Source organism: Eptesicus fuscus, chromosome 9 (assembly GCF_027574615.1).
Source record: "Eptesicus fuscus isolate TK198812 chromosome 9, DD_ASM_mEF_20220401, whole genome shotgun sequence".
NCBI lineage: Eukaryota > Metazoa > Chordata > Mammalia > Chiroptera > Vespertilionidae > Eptesicus > Eptesicus fuscus.
In genome coordinates, this window is record NC_072481.1 from 71,231,153 (window position 1) to 71,257,505 (window position 26,353).

The 26,353-nt window shown below is 48.7% G+C and overlaps 1 long non-coding RNA gene across 1 annotated transcript; it reads right to left on the reverse strand.

The window, feature by feature from the left end:
* Window positions 1-515: 515 nt before the first annotated feature.
* On the reverse strand, window positions 516-26,115 carry LOC129150263 (uncharacterized). Its single transcript, XR_008556999.1, has 4 exons — window positions 25,976-26,115; window positions 20,135-20,292; window positions 16,521-16,718; window positions 516-636 (listed from the first exon to the last, which is right to left on the reverse strand). It is a non-coding gene; the product is annotated as an uncharacterized LOC129150263 (long non-coding RNA).
* Between the last annotated feature and the right edge of the window lie 238 nt (window positions 26,116-26,353).

A 26,353-nucleotide genomic window follows, 5' to 3' on the forward strand; every position in this document is an offset into this window, starting at 1 on the left:
ATGATTGCAGCTCCACCCCATCTGGGCACCCAGGAGGGCCGGAGCAGCTCTGGCTGGAAGGCTGCCTGCTGGGCCAGGTCAGGGCTGGTGCCTGAGCATGTCACCAAGTGGTCTCTGCTGGTGCTGAGGGAGCAGTGAGTGGAGCCCTGAATGCCCCAGAGCCCCATGGGTAATGGCTGTTTGTTTAACCCTACTGCTTTTTGTCCACTTTTCATTCACACTTAAATAATCAAATGACAGATGTTTATTGAAAATCCGGTAACCTCCACACTCTTTAAAAAAACAAACAACAACAAACTTTTCTTTTCCCACCGCTTCCTCTACCCAGAAGGCTTTCCTCTCCCCCTCCCCCCCCCCTTCTGCAGAGGCACCCCTTTGAGAACCAACCTGAAGCCCATGTCTTCCTGGAAGCCTTTCACGGTCACCCTGCCACCTGCAATCTGTCCTTTTCTCTCTGACCTCCCGCGTTCCATGCCTAGTCCCCTGCATTCCACCTCAAGATCCCTCTGATCTGTTCTCTTCTCTCGGCCCTAATGCAGGCGTCCCCCATTTCTTGCCTCATTACTGCTCCTTTCCTGCTCTTCCTGCCTTTTGTCTTGACATCTTCAATCTATTCTCCATGCTGCAGTGTTCATTCTAAAAGACAAATGTGGTCATGTCACGTAACTGTCCAGATATTTCTACCATAGCTAACACGTACTGAGTGCCCATTGCATGCCCGGACCTAGTCGAAGTGCTCTATAATCCTGTGAAGCATGGTTATCTCTCCCATTTCATAGATGAGGAAACCAAGACGCAGAGAGGTTAATAACCTATCCAAGGTCACACGCTGGTAAGTGGCGGAGTCGGCATTTGAATCCAGGCGCACAAGCTTCAAGTACCACCTTCTCAAGCAACGCAATATATTTACACTGGCTCTTCAGCCAACGCATTATATTTACATTGGCTCTTCTCAGCTCTCAGGATACAGTCCAAACTCCTTAGCACTCCTTATTTTAGACTCATCCCTTTTCACTCGCTGACATGGCCCTGATTTCATTCTTTTTTTATGCTGAGTAATATTCCAGTGTGTGTGTGTGTGTGTGTGTGTGTGTGTGTGATCTTCTTTATCCATTCATCATCTATCAGTGGGCACCTAGGTTGCTCCTATACCTTGGCTATTGTAAAATATGCTGCAATGAACAGAGGGGTGTATATATCTTTTTTTTTTTTAGTTTAAATTCTTTGTTGTTTAAAGTATTACATAAGTCTCCTTCCCCCTTCCCCCCCATTGACCACTCCCTGGCTGCCCCCACTCCCCAGCACATGCCCTTTCCCTCTACCCCCCTGTCTTTGTCCATTGGTTATGCTCATATACATGCATACAAGTCCTTTGGTTGATCTCTTACCCTCTCACCCCCACCTTCCCTCACAGGTTGGACAGTCTGTTCAATCCTTCTGTGACTCTGGTTCTATTTTTGTTCATCAGTTTATGTTGTTCATTCTATTCCACAAATGAGATCATGTGATATTTATCTTTCTCTGACTGGCTTATTTCGCTTAGCATAATGCTCTCTAGTTCCATCCATGCTGTTGCAAATGGTAATAATTCCTTCTTTTTTATAGTAGCACAGTATTCCATTGTGTAGATGTACCACTGTTTTCTAATCCACTCATCTGCTGTGGGCACTTAGACTGTTTCCAAATCTTAGCTATTGTAAATTGTGCTGCTATGATCATAGGGGTGCATATATCCTTTCTGATTGGAGTTTCTGTTTTCTTGGGATATATTCCTAGAAGTGGGATTACTAGGTCAAATGGAAGTTCCATTTTTAATTTTTTGAGGAAATGCCACACTGTTCTCCACAGTGGCTACCCCAGTCTGCATTCCCACCAGCAGTGCATGAGGGTTCCTTTTTCTATGCATCCTCACCAGCACTTGTCATTTGTTGATTTGTTGATGATAGCCATTCTGACAGGTGTGAGATGGTACCTCATTGTTGTTTTGATTTGCATCTCTCAGATGATTAGTGACTTTGAGAATGTTTTCATATATCTCATGGCCTTCTGTATGTCTTCTTTTGAAAGTGTCTATTTAGGTCCTTTGCCCATTTTTTTTTTAATTGGATTGTTTATCTTCTATTTGTTAAGTTGTATGAGTTCCCTATAAATTTTGGAAATTAAACCCTTATTGGAGATAACATTGGCAAACATGTTCTCCCATGCAGTGGGCTTTCTTGTTTTTTTGTTGATGGTTTATTTTGCTGTGCAGAAGCTTTTTATTTTGATGTAGCCCCATTTGTTTATTTTCTCTTTAGTTTCTATTGCCCTAGGAGCTGTATTAGTAAAGATATTGCTATGACATATGTCTGATATTTTGTGTATATATATTTTTAAGATAGTGTTTCTGTTTTCTTCAGCTTCATGCCCAGAAGTGAAATTGCTGGATCATGTGGAAGCTCTATTTTTAATTTTTTTGAGGAATCTTCACAGTGGCTGCATCAATTTACAATCCCACTTATAGTGCACAAGAGTTTCCTTTTCTACACATCCTTGTCAGCACTTATTACTTATTCATTGATATTTTGATGATAGCCATTCTGATAGGGTGAGGTGATATCTCATTATGGTTTTGATTTGCATTTCCCTGGTGACTAGTGATGTTGAGTATCTGTATGTCCTCTTTGGGAAAATGTCTGTTGAGATTCTCTGCCCATTTTTAAATTGGATTGTTTGTTTTTTCTTGGTGTTAAGTTGTATAAGTTTCCTACATTTTTGGATATTAACCCCTTATCAGATGTATCATTTGTGAATATCTTCTCCTATTCTATAGATTGTCTTTTCATTTTGTTGATGGTTTCCATCATTGTGCAGAAAGATTTTAGTTTGATGTAGTCCCATTTATTTATCTTTTTGAAAATTTTTATAGGAGTTTATTTAAGCCAAACTGATGACATATGTTGGGGAGCAAGATCGCTAATGCTCCATTTATTTTTATTTTTGTTGACCCTGCCCACAGAGATATATCCAAAAAGATATTGCTAAGACCAAGCAGTCAACATCTTTAAGTGCAGTTCCAGTTCACAGAGTTATGTGGGGAAGCCTTCCAAACACAGAGCAACACCAGGGAAGCTTTGCCTTATGGCCGAGCCATCAAACACACCACCAATCCGAAACCACTGGAGTCAGTGAATTTCGAGAAGTGGAGATTTGGGACAAATGTATTAGGTGGCACTAAGAGCATGGTGTGTGTGTGTGTGTGTGTGTGTGTGTGTGTGTGTGTGTAGAGTGATGACTATCCTGGGCAGTCTCAAAGATGATGCTGATAACCTCTAGGCTGCCAGCTGCCTTTCCAGCCACACTGAGAGACAAGAGAGCCCAGGAAGTGGGCAGCTGGACTCTCTAAACATTAATCTGCTCAGATGAATTTTCTTTCTTTTTTAAAAATATTTTTTATTGATTTCAGAGAGGGAGAGGAAGAGATCGATAGAAATGTCAATGATGAGAGAGAACCACCGATCAGCTGCCTCCTGCACACCCCTCGAGCCCGCAACCTCAGCATATGCCCTGACCGGGAACCGAACCATGACCTCCTGGTTCATAGGTTGACGCTCAACCACTTAACCACGCGGCCGGGCTAAATTCCTTTCTGACTAAGAGTACTGGTCACTCCTGCTACCTGGTCCACTGACCTTGGTCCAGAGAAGGTGCTGGCTGCAGAGCACATGTAGCCTGTGGCTGAGCACTTCTGCCTGCCCACACTTGACTACTGACTCCTTCTTGGGGCCTCAAATTATTGCAAAAACCATAGGTCGCCTCCATTCTGATGGTATGGGCTGCAATCTTGTCCTGATAACCCGACTGTGCTAGATATTTTTAAGTGTATCTGTTGGAGGTTTCCAGGGAATTTTTCTAGAGCTTATCTGATTAACTGGGGCCAATTCACTAAGCTCCCAAGTAATGGAATCTGCTTTAAGCTTCAAGACGTTGAAACAGACACTTAGACAAAGATGGCTGCGATAAAAATCTATGGTACAACAAAGGCTATGTTGTAGACAGAGAAAGAAAAAGACCTTAGGACAGAGTTTCTGTAGCCACAGGGTGGGGGAGCTGCAGGTACCTCAGTCCTTAAGGGCAAATGTGTGACTGAATGACAGAGGCCTTCTTCCTATTTAACTGGCCAGCACGCAGCCATTGTCTCCGAAGCAGTCACCTGATTTTGTATCTGGTACGAGACGCTCAAGATCCAACAAAATCTGAGAAATACCCTCAAGAAACTAAGCACAGTGCTTACCCAGGCAGAGTGGCACCTGGACAGGCATGAAATAATGTGGGGAGAAAGAACTTTTGCTATATAAGAGTTGATGGTTTGGGAGTTTTGAACCATGTGGATATATTATTCCTTTTTTTTTTTTTTTTTTTTTAATCCTCAGCCAAGGATTGTTTTTCCATTTATTTCCAGAGAGAATGGAAGGAGGGGGAGAGAGAGATGGAAGGGAGGAACATTGCTATGAGGGGTGACACACTGATTGGTTACCTCCCACACATACCCCCACAGGGGCGGGGGAACTTGCAACTGAGGTACGTGCCCTTGACCAGGAATCAAACCCTCGACCTTTCTGTCCTCAGTCCAATGCTTTAACCACTGAGCAAATAGGCCGAGGCAATGTATTATTCTTTTAACAAAATTAAACTAAAACACCCATGTTAAGCTTGATTTCCTATGCTATTTGGAAAAATAAATATAACATCTAATACAGCATTTCTTCTAGGCAGATCTTCTGAAAGTAGATAGAGGTTACAACAAGACGTATTTCTAGGTGTGGAAAACACCATTTGTCAAGGAGCTTGGAGGCCCTTCCTTTATGCTCTGCCTTAGCCTAGGCCTCAGAGGGACAGCGACCCTTCAGGCTTTGCGGAGGTGCGCTCATGAAAATCAACGTGACGTGCGGGACGAGGTGGCAAGCAAGTGGCTACCTGCAAAGCTACTATCAGAGGCCACGGCCAGGCAGCGACTTACTGACCCCATCTGCAGAGAGCAGCCCTCCTGGAGAAGGCACGTGCCCAGGAGGGAGGTGGCCGAGGCCTTGCCCAAAAGACCAAGTGAGGCAGGATGCGAACAGCTGCTAAAAAAAACAGGTGTGCAGGCAGGAGGAAACCAACAGTGGAATCTGCGCCAAGGGATGAGATAAGGTAGAAAATTGCACCCTGGTGGGTTTCAGCTAAGAAGTGTGGTGGAGAAAACGACACAGGCCTGTGGGCCAATCGGAGAGGCGCCGGCCACCGCGAGCTGAGGTGGAGAAGTCCCTGTGGGATAATGCCGGGGAAAACTCTGTCGCCCATAGGTTTAAAGAGGGGGGTGTGCTGAACCTTGGGCAAGGTGGGGAAGTTCCATCTAGAGCTGAAAGTATGGCCTGGTTACCCAGAGGGAGAACCCATAAACAAAATGAGGGGGACTGTGTAGAGGAGAAAAGTTACAATTAGAAAGTCAGCAGATTTTGTTTCAGCCATGCAGCCATCCCAGGGCCCCGGGGACTAGAGATAGGGCAGCCTCGGAGGAAGGAAGGCCGGGAGGGCTCTTCGGGGCCTCTCTTTCCATGGGGATAAGGTGTCTGGCAGCCTCCAGAATAGACCCCTTCGTGAGAGACGTAGGTTTCCCCTGAGCCAGGATATCCCTCCTCTGGTCCTGGAAATCCCTCCTCTGGTCCTGTGGGCACTGATTCTGCAGTAGGTCGCCCAAAGGGCTTGAACAATCTTAGCTACAGGCAATCCCTTTCAGCTCAAAGGCCGTCCACTCCCGCCCCCTCAAGGACCGCAGACTGCAAGATCTGAGATCCAAATAGCACCACATCGGTCCCCAAGGCTCTGTGGGGTAAGGTCAGTGCACACACTTCCAAGACAAGCAGAGAGAACCAGCTCTGTAATTTCCCAACACCGAGGGAGGAGACAGAAGGAGCGCAGACACATAACTTCCCGAGCAGCACAGCTGGCAAGCACACCCACACTGTGAGGCTGCAACTCCCTGAACTAATTAGAAGGCAGAGCAATGAGAATGTCTGGATTGCTGCATACGTACTCTTGGGGGGAATATGTTTGTGGTATTGCATACCCAGGGCTCCCTCTTCATGTCTGAGAGCCAAGTCGGACACAGGTGATTATGGTTTAGAGGATGTGTGAGTCTGTGTGTGATGGGGTGGTAAGCTCTCAGGCAGAGAGCATTCCACTGTGACCAGTCAGGCCGGCTACCCTCTTCCCTCGGAGTCCCCCTAAGGACAGAACACTGGGCCAAGGGCTAAGATTGCACCACGAAGGAACTGGTATTCAGGAAAATAAAAACAACCTCTGATCTATAAGGAGGTGTTTCAAAATTTCATTCTCTGAGAGATGCTGTTTTTCTCTCTTTCTCTGTAAGTTTAAACAATTATTGTTTGAGTCTGACCCGGCTTGGAGCCAGAATGGGCCAAATCAACATTAATAATTTTTGTTAATCTATGAAAAGAAAATTCTTTCTGTTGTTGTTTTTTTCCTTTTAATAACGCTACATAAGTTTGGAGAATTCCCCTGGTGTAGAAAGCCTGAATCACTTCCATATCTGTGCATGGGGTGAGGGATCCCAGAGGGAGCCCAGTTGGCAGGGGCCCCTCGGGAGCTCTGCCACCTCGAAGGCCATCCGGGGAGCTATTTGAGGAGGGTGTTGAGAATGTAGCTGAGCCGGATGCCAGATAAAGCTCTGACACGGAGAAGAGGACAGAGGCAGTAGTATGCTTCTCATCCCTTCCCTGGGGAGGCCTCCGGTGGAAGCTGGACCCTTTCCTGAGACAGTGATGGATTGCACTGTCCAGGTTGATGAAAAAGAAAGAAAGGCTTTTGAGAAAGATACCGCGGGATTGGGAGGTGTCTCCACTGGGAATCAATCCCAAGTCCTTGATAAAAATTCTAAGTTGAAACAGCAAGAGAAGCTTTACAGCATCTAACAGAACAGCTGTGACCTTGGTTGGGGAGAGCCTGCCCTGTACCGGGGGGTGTGTGTGTGGCGGGGGGACTAGTGGAAAGGAGCTGCAGCATGAGCAATGGCGGAGGCAATGATGGAATGATGGCCCATGCAGGCCACCTGGGACAGAGTAGAGTGTGGCTCTGATCCCAGCCTCAGGACACCTTGAGTGATTGCTAAACACTGTGTGAGGCCCTGGGCCACTGTCGGGCTGTCTTCAGTGGGCTTAGAGTTCCAGTGACTCTACAAAGAGGGAGATCACAGTCAAAGATATGTGTGTTGTCGCTATGTTGCCCTTTCTGACCGGGTCCTTTGGGCAGGCATCAGGTGCACAGGTGTTACATATCAGGATGGCGTGTAACCTGGCAATATGCCAGTGAACACATCAGAGGATGGGAATTGCCTGTCTTCAGAGAAAAAGAAACTAATTATTCAAAAGCTTATCAACAATTTATCCAAATCCCATTTGGTGAGGAGATTATCCATAAGCAGGGAATTATGGGGATGGGGGGTGGGGGTGGGGGTAGGGCGATCCTGGAACTATGGTTGCAACCCACCTTCAATTTTCTAGAGAATTAAATGTTTCAGGACCACAGACAGCAGCACATCCCCCCCCCCCCCCACCACACACACACATTCCCCCCACCATTTCATTCTTCTTTGCCAATGGTTGTCATCTTGTGGCCCTTTCACCCAGCCCGGGTTCTCAGTGGGAGCTCCAAGGCACTTCTGAGGCCGTGCGGAGAGCAGCTGAAGACTACTACACTATACCTTTGCACCAGAATGAGAAATCAATTCTCTTTATCCCCAAGTCCTGTTCTCATCCAATACAGTACTAATAATACTAGGCAATATAAAGTACTTACTATACCCATGTACTGCATTCTCATTTTATCCTTACAACCCTACAAGGTTGATTCTATTATTATAGTCATTGTATAGATGAGGCAACTGAGTTAGTCACAGAAAGATTAAGTAACTTTCTGAGGTCACACAGGCAGTCTAGTTCCAGGGCCCATCCCTATGGCCACTGTCATGGTTGTGTCCTTGAACTTCAGGCGTGGAATGAAGGTGAAATGGTAAGAAACATGACAGTTCATAGGACACCTTGGCTCATGAAGTTATCAGGAACTGGAAGAGTCATCTGATTTAATGCCACAGTAATTGAGAGTTCCATTTCCTGTTAAGATTCTTCCTCTTATTATGACCTGCACACACTAGGAAGGTTCTATAACTCCTCCATATCCCTATTTCCATTCCTAATGGAACAATGAACTGGACCAGTATTTTACCTATTCCATCCACCAGTATTTTACCTATTCCATCATAGGTGAATGGAATAGGTAAAATATTCTAAAGCTGCTAAAGAAGAAATGATAGTCTGTTCAGTTTTCTAATATGTGAGGTGTTGTGGCCTAGATGAGAAAGTCATGGACGTTTAGAGCTGTCAGGGACCTACAGATCTTAGAACCCACGTTCTGCAGGGCTGTCAGTATTATGGGGGTGAATGCCTCACCCAACACAAGGATCCTGCTACTCACACTCCTGAGCTGGTGCTGGGAAATGGTGGGAGTCCTGACTTCAGGGCCAGGAGCTCTTTAGGTCCCCAGGAGGCCATCCCTTCGCTGCACAGCACCCTGGCTCCACCACATGTTCCCAAACAGCGTGTCACAGTGTTCTCCAAAGCTGCTTCTTTATACCATGCCCACCTCCCTCCTCCCAGAGTGCAACGTGCCCTCTGGAGAGGTTACAGTGAATCATATCCCCTCTCCCCAGGGCAGCCCTTGACATGAGTGAGTTATTATTGTGCCTCTCCTGACGCGCTCTTCTCCAGACTAAACTCTTCAGGTGTCTTCAGTTATTTGTCATTCACCCTTCTTCCCATGGCCTTTGCCATCCTTATCACCCCTCTCTGAAAGCACCTGGGGTTGTCCGTTGTTCCCCTAGCCTTCCATTGATTCTATAGAAACTGAGTGCCTACCAGGAAGATGCTGAGAAAACACAGGAGAAAAGAACAGATCTCTGTCTTGAGGGGCTCACTGCTGTGGGATGGGAGTGGGAGCACTGTCAAGCACTTGCAGTATGGTGTGGGAAGTGCTATGACAGGGACAAGCTGAGGGGCTCTGTAATCCCAGAGGAGGAACGTGACCGGTGAAGGGGCCCACACCTGCTCCCATGCATTGTGTGCGTGTTGGAAACTGCTTTTTAGAGTGGAGAGAGAGAAGGGCCAGCTCTCAGAACTGCCTGAGGTTTGGAACTACTAGAGTCGGGACAAGACATATACCGAAGTCAAGAGGGGCGAGATCATGAAAGGCATTGGATGAGGCTATTCTGAGAGCAACAGGGAGCTACCGAAGGCTTGTAAGCAGGAGAACGACAATCAAATTTTGATTTTAAGAACAATCACTCTGATTGCACGTTGAGAAAGAATTGGAGGCAGATGTGAGACTCGAGACAGGAGATGCCATAGCTAGAGAGCAGAGCAAAGCAGGACTCTACCCTTCCTGATCCGGGAAGATGAGCATCTATCTACCCATGCTGCCTGCAATTGTGAGCTGTTCTGAAGGCCACAGCTCATTCTGGATTCACATTCAGGGGCCAGTGAGCCTTCTCTACAGGAAGAGCAATGTTAGCTCTCTCCCAGATGTAAATGTAATTGTTTTCATTTTAATCTTGTTTTAAATTTAACCTTCAATGTCATCATTTCAGGCCCTCTTTTCATGCTGTTGAAATCCATGTGCATCTTGATTCGACCCCTTCATTTTTACTTAAGGGGAAATTGCCCGCGGGCCCAGGGCGAATCAGTGGTAAAAGCAACACTGAAGCAGGTTTTCTGACTCCTAAACCAGGCACCCTGTTATTCTGTCTCTTTAGGAAATCGATCTGTTTAGAGGAACTGGAATCAAGATTGACGAGAGCACTTACTTGTAAGACTAGGTCTTAGCTTACAGACCCCGGGGACAGGAAGGGAGGACCCTACACCCCTTTCTAGTGTTTCCTCCTGCTGGCTGAAAAGATCCCAGAGTTTGAATCTACAATCAACAAGGATGTCATTACATATCGTCAGGCAGCTGAAGGTCACAGTTGTTCAAACCCAATCATTGAGTCACTTGACAAAATTTCATAGGGTGAAAAAGACTGCAGGCTAATGAATGCTAAACAAAAGCTTCTCTATGGAACTGAACTAGTTCAGAATGTAAAAGCTGTTCAGGAAGACTGGACAGGTGATGAGAAATGGGACACCCCTGCAGGTGGGGCAGGGGGGAGTGAGAGGGGGAGCCAGCAAAGAGAAAGCTTCCCTGGACGAATGCCTACATAATCAGGGTCCTTCTCAGTTGGGACTTAATCCACTTGGTCTCTGGACAGAATTTCCCCCCACAGCTCCATGAAATCTGGTGATTGGTTTCCCCTGAGCCCGGCTCACAAAAGTCTCTGACCCTTGGTCCTGGCCACCACAGTAAACTGTATCTAGAGCCTCGTGCCAGATTGACCAATGTTTCTAGGTCAGTAATTTCACCTACCCCAGCACACTTCATTAGCTCTTTTCTTCATTTTTTCTTCAGTGTCAAACAAGCCCTCTACTTCTAACCAACTCACCCTGCATCTCCTGTGGTGCGCTCAGGACCTCCGCCATTTCCCAAGATTCAACCCCTTCTCCACCCATCCCCTCACTCCTTACTTGAATCCCCACCTCAAGTCCCACTAGTGCAATGCTTCCTCAGCATCCTCTGTTCTTTAGCCAAATGCCACGTGGAAACACCAAACTTGTCAGGTGAACAAGAACTTTATTGATCCCTTCAAAATAAGAATATGCTTGTCTTCTAATAATTCGTGATTGGCCAAATTTTACAAAGGGTGTTAAGAGCAATAAGGAGCCACTCCAAAATATACTCTTCAGGGAGAGAGTCGATAAATAAACCTTTTTCTACTCTTCCAATAAGAGACACCCTAAGCATTTTCTGTTTTTACGAGGAGAAACAAATCCGTTCGTGTGCATTTAGCTCTGAGCCCTGAAGACACTCGTGGTCCAAGCTGGAAAGGAAGCCTGAGACATTGGCCATGTCCCCAATGCTGCCTCCTGCGTGAGCCCCAACCGGGCTGGAGGTCAAACCTGCAACCCAGGTACGTGCCCTTGGCCAGAATCCAGCCCTCAACCTTTCGACCCTTCGGTGGGAGGGCAGTGCTCAGGCCAATGCTCTACCCACTGAGCATACCGGCCAGGGCAAGAATACTTTTTAAAAGAGCATTTTCTATAGCTTTCTATCTGGTTTCTCACACATCTTCAATGACACCTGAGAAGCTCTGCTGAGGTGAAATGTATTTGTCTGTGTAGGGGTTACTCAAATTGCCTCTCTTCCTTGCCAGGAAATTCCCATTTCTGGCAAGAGATGCCCAAATAAAGTCCCACACCGCGGCAAAGAAAAGCCTTGCTGACACAGAGGGCTTCCAGAGGATTAAAGACAAGCCATCTTAAAAATAAAAAGCAATAGACGAAAGTAAAAGCTTACTCTGCGAACCCACTCAGCATGCCGCCTTTCATAGACAACTAGGCACTGAGCCATCTGGCCTTGAGAGGCAGTGGCCACATTAACATTTTAGTGCCTTAACTTTATTTTTTTATTTTTTTTTTTTTAGTTTTATTTATTTATTTATTTTTTAATTTCTTTATTGATTAAGGTGTCACATATTTGTCCTCATCCCCCCATTCCCATCCCACCCCTCTCCCCACGCATGCCCCAATCCCCTGTTGAACTTAACCGTTGGATAGGCTTATATGCATGCATACAGGTCCTTTGGTTGAACTCTCCCCCTCCCCCCACCCTCCCCCTACCCTCCCCTATCCTCCCTCTGAGGCCCGATAGTCCGATCGATGCCTCCTTGCTTCTGGTTCTGTTCTTGTTCCTCAGTCTATGTTGTTCATCATTTCCTCTAGATGAACGAGATCATATGTCACTAGATATATACTAATAAGAACTGAATGTGAGACGAGCAATAATATTTATGCTGACAGGCAAATGAATCAATCTGTAGCAAGCTTCCCCCTGGACCAACAGTTCTTTTGAGACCCAATTTCGATGTCCAGTAGTTCCTTATGTGTACATGTCAGCACTGACCCCTCAGCTCTGGATGGTGGACAAATGGTGGTAACGGAGGTCCGACTCCCTCTGGTTTGGTCTCGGCCGAACCCAGGGGCACGGCGTCACCCAGACTAAGGGGCACGTGGCCTCACCCATACCCAAGGGGTGCGGGGTCTCACCCGGGCCTGGGACCCAGCCTCACCCGGATGGATCCAGGGGCGCACGGCCTCACCTGGACCCAGGATCTGGCTTCACCCGTACCCAGGGACGCTTGGCCTCTCCCAGACCCAGGGGCATGTGGCCTCACCCGGGCTTAGTTGCACAAGGCCTCACCTGGATCCAGGGACACATGGTCTCTCCCGGACCCAGGGACGCTTGGCCTCTCCCAGACCCAGGGCCACTTGGGCTCACCCGGGCCTAGGTGCACGAGGCCTCACCCAGATCCAGGGACACATGGTCTCACCCGGACCCAGGGACGCTTAGCCTCTCCCAGACCCAGGGGCACGTGGCCTCACCCGGGCCTAGGTGCACGAGGCCTCACCCGGATCCAGGGACACATGGTCTCACCCGGACCCAGGGACGCTTGGCCTCTCCCAGACCCAGGGCCACTTGGGCTCACCCGGGCCTAGGTGCACAAGGCCTCACCCAGATCCTGGGACACATGGTCTCACCCGGACCCAGGGACGCTTGGCCTCTCCCAGACCCAGGGCCACTTGGGCTCACCCGGGCCTAGGTGCACGAGGCCTCATCCGGATCCAGGGACGCATGGTCTCACCCGGACCCAGGGACGCTTGGCCTCTCCCAGACCCAGGGCCACTTGGGCTCACCCGGGCCTAGGTGCACGAGGCCTCATCCGGATCCAGGGACGCATGGTCTCACCCGGACCCAGGGACGCTTGGCCTCTCCCAGACCCAGGGGCGCTTGGCCTCACCCGGGCCTAGGTTCACGAGGCTTGACCCGGATCCAGGGACACATGGTCTCACCCAGACCCAGGAACGTTTGGCCACTCCCCGACCCAGGGCCACTTGGGCTCACCCGGGCCTAGGTGCACGAGGCCTCATCCGGATCCAGGGACGCATGGTCTCACCCGGACCCAGGGACGCTTGGCCTCTCCCAGACCCAGGGGCGCTTGGCCTCACCCGGGCCTAGGTTCACGAGGCTTGACCCGGATCCAGGGACACATGGTCTCACCCAGACCCAGGAACGTTTGGCCACTCCCAGACCCAGGGCCACTTGGGCTCACCCGGGCCTAGGTGCACGAGGCCTCACCCAGATCCAGGGACACATGGTCTCACCCGGACCCAGGGACGCTTAGCCTCTCCCACACCCAGGGGCACGTGGCCTCACCCGGGCCTAGGTGCACGAGGCCTCATCCGGATCCAGGGACACATGGTCTCACCCGGACCCAGGGACGCTTGGCCTCTCCCAGACCCAGGGCCACTTGGGCTCACCCGGGCCTAGGCGCACGAGGCCTCATCCGGATCCAGGGACGCATGGTCTCACCCGGACCCAGGGACGCTTGGCCTCTCCCAGACCCAGGGCCACTTGGGCTCACCCGGGCCTAGGTGCACGAGGCCTCATCCGGATCCAGGGACATGGTCTCACCCGGACCCAGGGACGCTTGGCCTCTCCCAGACCCAGGGGTACGTGGCCTCACCCGGGCCTAGGTGCACGAGGCCTCACCCGGATCCAGGGATACATGGTCTCACCCGGACCCAGGGACGATTGGCCTCTCCCAGACCCAGGGCCACTTGGGCTCACCCGGGCCTAGGTGCACGCGGCCTCACCCGGATCCAGGGACACATGGTCTCGCCTGGACCCAGGGGTGTGTGGGCTCTCCCAGACCCAGGGGCGCTTGGCCTCGCCCGGGCACGGGATCCAGCGTCATCCGGGTCCAGGGGCACTTGGCCTCACCCGGACCCGGAGTCCGGCCTCACCTGGACCCAGGGGCTTGTGGCCTCACCTAGACCCAGGGACTTGAGGCCTCACTTATACCCAGAGGTGTGTGACCACACCCGAGCCCAGAGGCGCGCAACCCCGCCCGCACCCGGGTCTCAGCGGGGCCCCGTCTTCCCGATCCCAATTCCTGCCGGTCTATCCCCCCTCAGCAATTCCCCTGGCCATCCTTCCAGAGCTCCAGTATGGCTGCTGCAGAACTCGTCGGGCGGCGGCTCGGCGAAGCTCCGGTGCACCCGGTGCATGGCGGTGGGCCAGTCTGGCGTCGCTGCGTCGGCCCTTGGGTCTGCATCGGTGGCCGGTCGCCGAGCATGCGCACCTGGCCGCTTCCGGGGCGTTGAGATTCTTGACGGACTCAGAGGTCAGCAAGCGCGGAGTCTCCCACCCCATGTCTCATAGGGGCTCGTCTGTCCGTGCTTGGCTGCCAGTGGAGCCGTCCCCTCAGCCGGAGACCGCCGGGGGAACTGCGCCGAGCACGTTCCAGGCCGCTGTTGTATCGCCTGAGCCATAGTTCTTTTGTGTCGCCTGAGCCGTAGTTCTTAAAGTGTGGTCTTTGGGTCACCGGCATCAGCATCATCCCACATACCCCTCTTTTATTCTAGTTGTAGAGCATCTACTCAGCCAGCCCTATGGTGGTCTTGGATGGTGTCTGCTCTGCTCTCTTGTCGTAGTCTCAAAGTTGTTGTGGTAGGCAACAATCAGGCTTCCGCCCTATGCCTCCATCTTGGTCCTCCTTGTATAGTTAAGTCTTGATTGTTGTTGGTGTCACTGGGGGGGCTCTCTTTGTCTATAAAGGAAGAGTTGCTGTGCAGGAGACACGTTTATGGGCCGGGTCTTGGTGCAGCAAAGCTTTGGCGCTCACTGAATATTCCCGTTGAATGTGTCCCTTATGCACGTGGTTGAAATCTGGTGTCATCTCCCACAGACCACTAGATGCCCTCGTTTCTGGGTCTCCAATGGGGTGTAGATCAGCTACTGCCTTAGGCACTCAGCAAGGATTACAGCAAAAACTGTAGTTTCTTCCTCCTGTCTGAGTGGCCCTGGAGCAGTCCGACTAGAACAGCAGATCATCTGGTCCGCTGCCAGTGGGCAGGCCACCCACATGCATAAGCCGTTGCTTGGGGCGCAGGTGTGCCTGCAAGACTTGCGGGGCAGGTCTTCAAAACGTGCGGGGCGGGTCCCAGGGCGGGGCGGGGTCTCAGGGCACCAACAGGCCATGGTGCGGCGAGCCGCGATGGCTGTGAGTCTGGTCCTTCTGCCTTCCACGTATCTAAGTCCCCTCGTTCCGCACTCCAGCGCAGCAAACACTGATTGCTGGGCGCACCTCCGCAAGAGTTCCGCCTCTCCCCGCAGGCATCTGGTTCTCCCGGGGTTCGCCAGAAGATGGGTTTCAGGGTGATGGAGAGCTAATCTCCCTTAGGTTTGGAACAAAAGCCCCTTTCCCCCGCCACCAGCCAGACCCACGCACCTCCACACCTCATCCCCTCCGATTTCGCTGGGTGCGAGGCAACAGAACAGCCTTTAACCTCCGCCGCCATCTTTTTCAAACTTCTCAATTTGTACTTCTTAATCCCTTCATTTCAGTCAACTCTACTGAAGTCTAGCGCCGCCGGGAGGTGCACGGAAAGGGCGCCCGGGCCTCCGTCCGGTGCGCGGTGCGCGCGTCCCGCGGAACCAGGCGCGCGAGGGCCGCGCGGCTGGGACGGGCGCTGGGCGGCCGCTGAGCTCCAGGCACCGCCAACGCCGCGTTCCGGACGTCGCCGCCGCGGCGTCCCCCCAATTTATACTTCTTAATCCCTTGAATTCAGTCAACTCTACTGAAGTCTAGCGCCGCCGGGAGGTGCACGGAGAGGGCGCCCATGCCTCCGTCCGGTGTGCGGGGCGCGCGGCCCGCGGTACCAGGCGCGCGGGGGCTGCGCGGCGGGGACGGGTGCTGGGAGGCCACCGGGCTCCGGGCGCCACCGCTGCGGCGGCGTCCCCAGCGTCCCGGGCCGGGCGGCCTGCGGGGGCGGCGGAGTTGCGAAAGTGAGTGAGTTTCCCAGGGTTTCGCCCGGAATGGGGTTCAGTGCAATCGGAGCCGGTGCTCAGCGCACTCCGGAGCCTTTATCTCCTTCCTGCCAGTGAACTCCGGCCAGGTCATCAGCCGCCCCCTCCTCTCCGGTTCCATCCTCCCCGCAGGCGCGTGTGCTCGTGTCTCCGCCCGTTTCTCCATACCTCAGGCTTTTACGGCTTCCCCGACTGTCCCCGTGGCCTTCTCCTTCCCCCCAGCTGTGGGCATTTCAGTCCACCAACTTTCCTGTGGTTCTGGACGATGTCCATTCTGACCTCTAGTTGTATTTTTGAAATTGTTGTGCCCGGCTGCAGGTTAGGTGTTTAACCTATGCCGCCATCTTGGTTTCTCTTAGTGCCTTAACTTTAAATTCACCATACCACCAACTAAACAATTGCTGCATCCAGTGAATCGAACTGAGTTTCACACCCTTCAGCCCAAACTCCCTCAAAGCCAGCGGACTTACCTAATGACGTGATGCTAGGTGCTTTACCTCACCAGGGCTGGGGCGGGGCGTCTATACAGGGGCCTCAGGAGCGCATCCACCACCAGCCACAGAGCTGCGGGGCCAGGCATCCCGCGCTTGGCAGCCAGGTACACTCCTGACCGCCGCCTCCAGCTGCCAGGTCCAGGAGGGGGATTGCTTCATACCACAGGGTGCTTCCTGTCCGGGGGTGGAAGAATGAAGGGGGAGTTTTTTAGGAGATACAATTTTCAACAAAATTCCTTTGCTATTTGTGTACAGGAAGGTGTGTTGTAACATTATCAGAAAGACGAAATAATTGGGGGAAATGCTTGCCAATATGGTATTTTCATATAGTGAAATAAAAAAGGAGGATTTGAATTTGCTGCTATGAAAAGGACTCTAAAGATATACTGCTGGGTGAAAAAAAAATTATAAACAAGTTGCAATATAGTATTTGCAGTGAGGTCTAACTTGTGTTTATTTTTGTATATGCCTAGAAAAATAGAGTGATTCACAAGAAAATTAGAAAACAGCCTCTGAGGAGAACTGGGGTAGAAGGAGTGATTTTTGTGTGTGTGTGGGGGAATATTTTGGGTTTCCTTTACCCCTGCACGTGCTATGTGCATAGTACTTTCATAATAAAAGGTGTTTTTAAAAATTCCTTCTTTGCCTAATGAAAATTTTTTTTTTTTTTGCTGATCGTCACCTGAGGATATTTTTCCATTGATTTTTAGAGAGAGTGGAAGAGAGGGGGAGAGACATATCGATTGGTTGCCTCCTGCACACACCCCAGGTGGGTGATCTAGCCTGCAACCAAGATACACGCCCTTGAGTCACCCTTGGAACCCTTCAGTTGCAGGCCGGCGCTCTATCCACTGAGCAAAACTCTTTTCATTAGAGCAATGAAAAATATTTTTGTCAGCTAGCCAGGAGCCTCCAATAAACAAAACCTCTCCATCAGCAATCAAGCTGCAGTAGATACTTCTGAAAAGAGAAAATTCAACATCCTACAAAAGTATATCCAACAGCAGATCTCAGTGAGTCTGGGGAGGGAGATGTCCTCAGAAGATAAAATCCAATACTGACTACCCCAAGTTGAGAAACTGAATTAACATGCTGCATTTTTTATTTTTATAATTTTTAAAAAATATTTTTATTAAGTTTTAGGGAGAAGGAGAGAGGAGCAAAACGTTCATTGGCTGCCTCCTGCACATTCCCCACCAGGGTTCAAGCCTGCAACCAGGGCATGTGCCCTGACCAGGAATCAAACCAGCAACCCCTCCATGCATGGGCTGATAATCAACTGAGCCACACTGGCCAGGGCTATTTTTATAATTTTATATGATAAAAATTTTCAGCAAATAAAGAACATAGTACAAAGAACCCCCATGTACCCAACACCATACCTCATTAACATGGTTAATTCTGTTTTATACCTAACCCATCCCCTACTCCCCTTCCACCTCCCAAACATCAAGTCATTTCATCAGAGGGTATGTATTCCGATAATGAGTTAAGAACTTTCTGTTTTTAAAACACTACCACCAAATTATCAATAATCTTTTTAGATCATTAAATATCTATAAAGTATTCAAATTTTCAAATAAGATCTATACATGGATTTGGTTGCTAGGTCTATTGCATCCATTTTAATTTATAGATTTCCCTCCCTCTGTTTTCTCCTTGCAAGTTATTTGTTGAAGAAACCGAGTCATTTGTCCTGCAGAATATCCCACATTCTAGACTTTGCCAATTATATGCCTGTGTTGCTTTTAGCATGCTCTTTTCTCCCTTCTGTTTACTGTAAATTGGTAGTTAGCTCTAGACTTGGTCTGATTTGGTTCTAATTATTTGACGATCTCTATATATATAAAACCCTAATATGCAAATAGACCAAACAGCAGAGCAACCGATTGCTATGATGTGTGCTGACCACCAGGGGATGCAAGCGGAACATGGTGGACGTTGGCCGCAGTGGGATGGTGGAGCAGGTGAGCAGGGCACCAGACCAAGGGAGGGTGCCAGTCACTGTCATCGGGGCAAGTCTCTGGTGGTTACTGAAAATTCTTTGCTCCCACACGCCTCGGTCCCGCCCAGCACTCACACCTGCTGCCAGCACCGACCCCACTCCCACCCACAGCCGATGCCCAAGCTGCCGCTCGCACCTGCTGCCACCACCCGGTGCCGGTCTCCACTTCCCCCTGCTCCTGAGGGGCGATTGGGGCAGCAGCCGCCACTCATATCTGCTGATGGTGCTGGCCCCGCTCACACCCGCTGCTGGCGCCGGCCCCAATCACTCCACACCATCAGCGGGTGTGAGCAGGGCCAGCGCCTTCAGCACGTGGGAGCAGCAGCAGCAGGAGCAGGGCTGCTGGCAGACAGGGGACCGGGGGCCGTGGCGGGAGGGGCTGGGCGGGGCACAGAGGATGGGCCGAGACCTGCCCCTGTGCTTACCACAGCCTTGCAGCCTACAGTTCCTTTCAAGGTGCACGAATTTGTGCACTGGGCCCTTAGCAACATATAATGTTCGGTGTTTTTCGGTGACACTAGCTGCCCTTAATAATTATTACTGGTTGAATTGTGTCCCCCCAAAAGGTATGTTGAAGTCCTAACTTCCATGCCCGTGAAGTAATCAGGTTAAAATGAGACTCACCCTCACTCAGCCTTAGAGGAGGGGGAACATTTAAACACAGACAGACTCAGGGAGAAGATGGCCATGTGACCAGAAACAGAGACAGGAGTGTTACATCTCCAAGCCAAGCGCATAAAGGTTCCTATTGAGCCTCATCTTTGCCAATACTTGGTATTCTATTTGGTCTTTTTAATTTTAGCCATTCTGGTGGGTGTGTAGTATTATTTTATTGTAATTGTAATTTGCATTTTCTTGATGGCTACTGATATTCAGTACCTCTTCAAAGGCTTCTTGGTCTTTTGATGTGTTGGTATTTACTTTTCTCATTATTTTTTAAAATAAGCAATTAATGTATTTTCTTAAATTAAAGTATACTACACATGCTTTCATTCATCTTGCTTTTCCCCCTTAACAGTGTATCCAACCAAGTCTCTTGTGCTTCCCCACAGGTGGGTGGGTGGGAGGTAATCAACCAAAGATCTTGTATAGGCATAACCCATGGACACAGACAATAGGGGGCTGAAGGCCTGGAGTGGGGAGAAGGGTGGGCTGGAGGCAGTCAATGGGGGGAAAAGGGGGACATATGTAATACTTTTAACAATAAAGAATTATAAAAAAAGAAGAAATCAACATGTAAAAAACAAAACAACAACAACAAAAAACAAAACAAAAAAAGTGCTCAGCAAAAAGAAATTAAAGAGTGCGTGCAAATATGGCAAAATATTAACAAGTAATGAATCTAGTAAAGGGTTATATGTGTTCATTGTATTTATGAACCTATAGAAAACCTTCAACTTTTCTGTAGATTTAATTTTTTCTTAGAAAAGTTCAGGGGGAAAGTAATATGTTGCCATGGGACCCATAAATTACTGTACATACATTATGCCTCATCTTAGGCTGAATTAAACCACAAAACAAAATGCGGAGCCACCAGAACTCTGGAGAGAGCCTGTATTGATTTGGGCTCTGGGACAGCTCTTACCTCCAGAAGAAATATCAGCTACTCTCCCTCACCCTTCTTATTCCACATCCCGATCTGGACTCCAGCTGGCGAAGTCTGGTCAAAAATGACCCGGCCTTTTACTTCCACAGCTTCTTAAAGGGTTTTTGCTGCTCTCCTAACGTAGCAAGTCAGATGGCCTGTAGTGAGAAAAAGTTCCAGTGTGCCACTCTGCCTGGTATGAAGTAGACAGACTCTGGTTTGGGACCCAGGAAAGGATTGAACCTCTAGCAAGGGAAGTGAGCTTCTCTTGCTGGTCAAGAATTGGGTGCCTGGGAGAGAACTGCTACCTTTAGGAGCCTGCAGTTCATTCACGGTCTGCTGAGCACCTACCATGTGCTGGGCACTGTACCAGCACTAGTAGTACAAGAGCACCGTATACACTATTTACTGGGTGGCACTTGGCTAAGCATTTTACCTGTATTGTCTCCTGAACCTGTCCTAGATACTACTACTTTCACAATAAGCAAGCTGATCCTCAAATGAGCTAATTAACTTGCCCCGGGTCACACAGCTAAGTAGTGGAGGAGCTGGGATCCCAATCTGTTTGTCTCTAGCTTTACGAACTACTCCCACCTCCTGCTCAGTTTCCTGGCACTTCGGTTCCTTCTCTAGCCTCGGGGAATTGCCGTGATATATACCTTTACCCAACCCTTCTTTGCTCAGTTAAATCCTACTCATCCTTTAGCTTGATATTCAGATATCATTCCTCAAGGGAAGCCCTTCTGAAGCTAGCTCACTCCCTACCATTGTCCTTATCACACTGTCATATAATTATATGTTTCATTATCACTTCTCCAACAGTCTCTGGACCCTTGGGGAAAGAAGGCTGTCTTTCTGTCTTAGTCATTAAAAACCTCAAGTCTTGGCATGGGGTCATGGGAGGGTCCCAATTTTCTTACTCTAATCTCAGGTTCTGATATCTTGGCCAACATCAGAAAAAGCAGTTAAGTGGGAAGGGCAAGGTGGGGGAGGGAGCTGGCAAAGAAAGCACTGAATTTCTAGCAATCAGATTTAATTGCATAAAACTTTGAGCTGGTGGTGGCACTGAATTTTAGGCAATTCACTTTCCATTCTAGGCAATTCACTTTCATTATAGGAGGCCTAGTGAAGAGAGACTGCCCAAGGGTTAACAGAATCACTAACAGGGCTTCTTTTGGGAGTTGATATCCCTGAGGGCCATGTGAACGGCCCTCACCATCCCCATCGTCAACCCTTTCATTCATTTGTTCACAAATATTTACTGAGCTCTGTCTGCTCTCTGTCAGGCACTGCTCCAGGCATTGGGGAGTAGGATAGAGAACCCAAGGAACCCTGTGACCTCAAAGGGCTTACATTCTAGTGGGATGAGTTAACTAATAAAAATATAGAATGTGTCAGGTGGGCATATGTGGAACGAAGGGAAATAAAGTAGGGTGAGATGGGAGCAAGTGATGGTGACAGTTGTTTTGGGTACAGGGGTCAGAGGAGGCCCGTCTTTGAGAGAAACCTGGGTGAAGGGTGAGCCCCACCGGTACCTGGGGAAGGGCATTCCAGGGCAGGATTAGTCGTGTTGACAGATATCATCAGAAACCCGAGCCTCTTCCTTCAGCGCTTTTAAGTAACTGCATAGTATTGAAGTTGTCCAGGAAATTATATAAAGTCACCAACGCACACCAGGTGTACTGGTTAATAATGTGGATTTTGTATCAAAGAAAACACGATAATTTCAAGAGAAACATCAAAAGTGCTTTATTCAAAGTAATGTCCATCACTAGCTACACATTTCCCCATCTTTCAGGTAATTTGTGGATACCATCCCAATAGAACTTTTCTTGTTTTGAGGCAAACCAGTCAGAGACCTAATTTTCCACTTCTTCGTACATTTTGAAGTGCTGCTCAGAAAGTGCGTGTGCCATCGATCAGAACAAGTGGTAATCTGAAGGAGCAAGTTCTGGTGAATACAGCGGGTGGGTTAATACTTCCCAGGCAAGATCTTTTAATGTGTCTTTAACTGGTTTTGAAGTGTATGATGGTGCATTATCATGAAGCAAAATTACTTTGCCGTGTCTTCTGGCCCATTTTGGTCATTTTATGATCAAAGCGTGGTTCAAATTGATTATTTGTTGTCGGTAGCGATCAGTATTAACGGTTTCACCTGGTTTTAGAAGCTCATAATACACCCCACCTTCCTGATCCCACCAAATGCAGAGCATTGTCTTCTTTCTGAAGCGATTTGGCCTTGCAGTTGATGTTGATGGTTGACCTGGATCAACCCATGATTTTGTGCATTTGGGATTCTCAAAATAAATCCACTTTTTATCGCCAGTCACAATTTGATGCAAAAAAAGGCTTTCTTTCATGCCACTGAAGCAACATTTTACTGATGACTTTTCGGTTTTCCATTTGTCTTTGCTTCAGTTGATGTGGCACCCATTTTCCTTCCTTTAAAATCTTTCCTATTGCTTGTAAACTATTGGAAATTGTTTGCTGAGCAACATTTAATATTTCTGCAAGTTGTTTTTGAGTTTGACACGCATTTTCATCCAATAATGCTTGTAATTGTTGGTCTTCAAACTTTTTCGGTTGACCTGGACGTTCTTTGTCTTTCACATCAAAATCATCACTTTTAAAGTGTTTAAACCAGCGTTCACAAGTATCTTGAGATGGAGCATGTTCGCCATAAGCTTCCCAAAGTATACGTTCAGCAGCACTTTTTTCCAAAATAAAGTAATGATTTAAAACTTCCCGCAAATGCTCTTTTTTTTGGCACGAAATTCAACATTTTTAAGCGTAAAAATATCTATGATGTTAACACCTTCACAAAATTTGATATATGAAGTTTTGAAGCTTGCTGTCAATATAACAAAATAGCATACACATCAAATCGCATATATATCAACATATGTGTAACTCCATCTATTGAACTAAATCCGCATTATTAAGCAGTACACCTCGTATACTCCTGGTACAAGCATCTTACTGACACATGTACACCAAGGGACTGGCTTGTGGCAGCTACAATATTCACCTCCCACCCCCTCAGGGGGCATCAGGCTTCTCACACCTATACCCTCTCTCTCCTCCCCTGCTCTCTGAACAGGAGCAACCTTACCTTAGCATTTCATTTAGAATTTGGGGCCAGCTAATCCTAGGGTGACTCAGGTTCCTGTTGCCCTTGGCTTCCACCAGAAATGCAACCCTCTGAGGACATGTCTCCTTCCCCTGAACCCTGAATTGTTCTCACCATCCTCCTGCTGACCTCTCCTCCCCTCCCCCCACTGCTCCTGGAATTTCCTATCACCCTTCCCCAGTAGGTCCTCTGGGGACCCACGTAAGGTAAACAACACCCCAAACCTCAGTCTTTTCTCCCCAGTGCTCCTTCACTCCTCCGTGAGGGCTCTTCCCAGCCTTCCTTTACCACCATCTCCAGGGAAGGTGGCTCAGGACGTGGGGACCCAGAGGAGACCAGCATTGTCTTACTCCCCCTGGGGCTTTGCTTGTCCCCTCCTTTACAAAAACATCCTTTGATTCTCCTGCCATCCACCTCTTCTCCCCTCTGCTTTTCTTCATGGGTGTCCCCTACCAAACACTGGGTCTCCCATTAGAGTTATTGAAGAACTGGCTCACAGTATTTCCTCTGCTCCAGCACTTACCATCACCTTGGCAAATGACAAAATCTGGCTGATGATTCTCTTAAAACCCTGGCCTCACAATTCCTTGGCTTCTTCAAATGCAATGACTTTTATCTGCTCTCTACTCAGCTACCTACAGCAATCAAGTGGTCTGAAGCACAGAAACCAGGAAAAAAAATGGAGACCGATGAACAAGAAGTAAAGAGGAAACATAAAAAAGATGGCAGGAGCCAGGATTTTTCTCTAGGAACGGCTCGGGAGCTCAAAACTCCATTTTGAGGGTGGAGTTTGACATGCTGATTGGATGATTTCATGTGGGTTAAAAACTTAGACTTGGTTTGGTAAGAAATGTGAGCATTCTGGTTAATAAAACATTTTGGTTTAAAGAAAAGGACTATGCACACATTATTAAACAAAGAATAAAACACATGGAAACCATTATTTGCTGAATAATAATATCCACTGCATTTACAGAGCACTTCTGCACATTTTATTTTAATCTCAAAACAGTCCTGTCCTGGCTCCCCTGTATGACCTTGCAATGACTCAGCCTCATTGTTCAGAATCCAGACTTGAGTGCATTGTGTCAAATGAGGCTGGCTTAACTAAAAGGTTCTCTGGGGCACTAGGGGCAGGCTGGTGGGCAGAGAAAGGTAACCAGCATGCATAGAGCTGGAGAGCGGAGGAGGTAGCCTAGTCCTGCAAGGTTCCCCTGACTAACGCATTGCCCTAGTCTGCGGAGTCTATGCCAGGCGTCAGCAAACTTTCTGTAAAGAGGTAGGAAATAAGACAATGTAAAGCAAATAGCATGGCTATGTTCCAGTAAAACTTTATTTACGAACACTAAAATTTGAATTTGATTTGTCAACCATTTCTAAGTGTAAAAACCATTCTTAGCTCATGGGTCATACAGAAACAGTCAGTAAGCTGGATGTGGCCCACAGGCCACAGTTTACTAACCCCTGGTCTGTTCCAATATACTCATAAGAAACAACTTGGGCCCTCACCGGTTTGGCTCGGTGGATACAGCGTCAGCCTGCGGACTGAAGGGTCCCAGGTTCGATTCCAGTCAAGGGCACATGCCCGGGTTGCGGGCTCGATCCCCAGGGGGGGGGGGGGGGTGTGCAGGAGGCAGCCAATCAATGATTCTCTCTCATCATTGATGTTTCTATCTCTCTCTCCCTCTTCCTTCCTCTCTGAAATCATTATTTAAAAAAGAAAGAAAGAAAGAAAGAAAGAAAGAAAGAAAGAAAGAAAGAAAGAAAGAAAGAAACAACTTGATAGCTGGCATTCTGTTCATGGACTGACGATGGTAAGGTAACAGCTGCCATTCTGAATACTTACTCTGTGCCAAATACGTTGAAAATACTTTATATATTTATTATCACTTACTCTTCATACAACCATGCCATTTATTTTGCCAATCCCACTTTACAGATGATGAAAACAGGGCTCTGGGAGGACAATCTGCCTGAGATCATACAACCATTTAGGTTAGGAGATTCTTCATCAAAGGCTGTGCTCTTAACTAGGGTGCTAGAATGCCCCCCATGCTAGCTCTCCATCATGTACATTTCCGGGTCTCGGGTTCCCTAACTCTACCTAGCCATCCTCCTATATCTTTCTACTGCCGGCTGCTTTGACTCTTGCTTTCACCTTCTCTTTGCTCCCCACCTTAAGAGTTATGTTCTCCTTGGCCTGGAAATTGTTCAGACTGGACACCTGGAAACCTTTATCTTCAACTTTTCCCAAATACATGGGTTTGGGTCATGGGAGCTTGAGCCAAGATAAGGTACCTTTCCTGGGGCCAATGGGAATGGTTAGAGCCAAAAGGTGAGCTTCATTCAACCCCCTTACAAGGTGCTGAGTGTCAAAGCCAGAAAAACCTAGACCAATGTGAGAAGTCTAAGGATGAGAGAGCCCGGGAGGAAGAGGCACCAAAGTTGCAACATGGGCAGAGCTAAAGGGGAGAAAATGAAACAAAGTTCTGCATGGGGTGGCTGCCCTGGATGGAACAGAGAGCTCCAAGGCTGTGCTTCAACTGTGACCAGCTTTAAGGGTCACTGGGTAGGCAGGCCTGGCTTGAAGGTACATGCTCAGAGCAGGCAGGCTTATCCTCCCCTCTTGTGAGCAGAAATGTTCCTGGGCATCACTTGGCATCTTCAGCTCCACCCCATTATTGATCCCAGCCCTAGGGAGAGGGTTTCACCTGGGTCCAGATGAGACTATCCCAGTGCTGTAGAAAAGTGGGGCTCAATCCTGGCAAGGCTGATATCTAAGGGGCATTTTCAGCAGTGCTGGCACTGCTGGGCACTGTTGTTCCAGAGAAGTCGGTTCATTTTGAGGCCAGTCCCCAGGCATCAGAGTCAGGTCCTGGTGGACAGGGATAGAGAGGTCACTGAAAGGGTCCAGTCTCAGCAGAGAAAACGCAGTCCATCCGATAATCAAGGCCGAAGTCCAGTACCCACAAGGACCAAGCAATCGTGGCAGAAGATGAGGATGCACAGCTACCTCTGGGGTCAGCAAGAGGAACACCAGGTCTCACCAACTGGAAGGGAATGCTTGGGAGGCAGTGAGAAACTCAGGG